Source organism: Octodon degus, unplaced genomic scaffold, assembly GCF_000260255.1.
Source record: "Octodon degus isolate 3935 unplaced genomic scaffold, OctDeg1.0 scaffold00007, whole genome shotgun sequence".
Taxonomy (NCBI): Eukaryota; Metazoa; Chordata; class Mammalia; order Rodentia; family Octodontidae; genus Octodon; species Octodon degus.
Window position 1 is genome coordinate 9,413,418 of NW_004524583.1, and position 1,931 is coordinate 9,415,348.

The window sequence follows — 1,931 nt, forward strand, 5'->3', positions numbered from 1 at the left end:
ACTGAGCCATCTCTCCAGCCCCTCAATCAGTATTTTTCATTCTTTAAAAAGAAAAATTCATTCTGTGTCAAACTTGTTTGCCTAGCATAATATCCTCTAGGTTCCATCCATGCTGTCACAGTGGCAAGATCTTAGGCTGACTACTATATCAGTATTAATACATATATTATGCATACCAAGCTTTATCCATTCATGTAGTTTTTGTCATATCTTTGCTATTATGGATAATACCACAATAAATATGGAACTGCAGAGGTTGGTATGAGTAGTGATTTTATTTCCTTTGGCATATACCCAGAAGAGGTAATGGATTACTGGGTGATAGTAGTTCTAATTTTAATTTCTTTAGGAACCTTCGTAGTCTTTTCCATAATGACCCCACCAATCTGTATTCCCACTAACAATGTATAATAGTTCCCTTTTCTTTATACCCTCACCAACATTTACTACTTATCTTTTTTTTTCTTATTTAGTACTGAGAACTGAACCTAGGGCCTTATACTGCACTTGGTTGTAATGTCTCAACTGGCTTACATTTTTATTTAACATTTAAAAATTTTTAAAAGTTTTAATCTTTTATTTATTTGGTACAGGGTCTTGCTGTACAGCTCAGACTCCTAGTGATCCTCTTGTCTTAGCCTAGGCAAGCACTCATTACCACTGAGCAATATCTCTGTAACAGAGTCGTGCTAGGTTACCCAAATTGACCTTGAATTTGTAATCTTTTTGCCTCAGAAGCTGAGGCAAGCTGAGATTATAGGCATATGCCACTGTAAGTCTGTTGCTTATCTTTTTTTATAATAGCCATTCTAAGAGATATGAACTGATATTTCATGATGTTTTGAATTATATTTCCTTTTTTTTTCATTTATGTATCTAGTACAGGGTCTCACTACATAGCTTGGACTTGTAGTGATTCTCCTGTTTTTAATCTCCCAGCGCTGGGATTATAGGCATGCGCCACCGTGCCCAGACTTGTTCATTAGCTTAGCGAGCCCCAGGGACAGGGTCAGCATGTGTGGGACCAGGGATCAAACCCTGGTTCCTGCGCTTGCCAAAGTAGGAGCCTAGTCTGCTGAGTTATCTCACTGGCCCTTTACATTTCCTTGATGATTAATGCTGAGTACCATTTTATCTACTGTTGTCCATTTTTCTGTCTTTTTAAATTTTTTTATCAGTATGTGTTTGTAGTACATAATGATTACATTTGTTGTGGGAATTTATATATGTACATGACACATGTTCATTTTTTTATTCCCCTTCCTCTCCCTGCTTCCTCCAGCTCTTGTTCCTCTTCCCATTTGAAAGAATTCTGTTTCTATTCACTTTTTTGAAGTTCTTTACTTCCCTTCTCCCTCCCTTCATCTTTTGTTCCTCTTCCCATCTGAAAAAGAGCTCTCTACTTTGATCTTTATTTACATTTGGGTTTTTCATACCAGTATAAGAGAAACTGTGCAATATTTAAACTCATGTGTCTGTTTTATTTCACTTAACATTTCTTCTTTGGAGAAATGCCCATTCAGGTCCTTTGTCCACCTATTAGGTTGTTTTTCTGAAGCTGTTGAAATATGTGAGTTCTCAGACACATGGTCTATAAATATTTTCTCCAAATTCATACATTGTCTTTTAATTTTGTTTTGTTTTTAATTTTTATTTTAAAGAAAAACGAACAAAAAACCCCATAAAATTCAGAACAATATGATAGGTAATTTTATTTTCTTTGATTGGTAGAAGTTTTTTAGTTTGATATTGTCTCGTTTATTTATTTTTGTTTTTGTTGCATTCGTTTTGTTGTTGTTGTTTTGTTTTTTTTTAATGTATTTGGTACAGGGTTTCACTATATAGATCAGACTTGTAGTCCTGTTTTCAACCTCCCCAGGGCTGGGATTACAGGCACGTGCCACCATGCCTGGACTCAGTTGCTGGCTCCG

General features: G+C 35.7%; 1 protein-coding gene across 6 annotated transcripts in view; it reads left to right on the forward strand.

Moving 5' to 3' along the window:
* Positions 1-1,931, forward strand: part of Vipas39 (VPS33B interacting protein, apical-basolateral polarity regulator, spe-39 homolog) — a 55,532-nt gene that overhangs the window by 44,107 nt on the left and 9,494 nt on the right. The window lies entirely within an intron of this gene.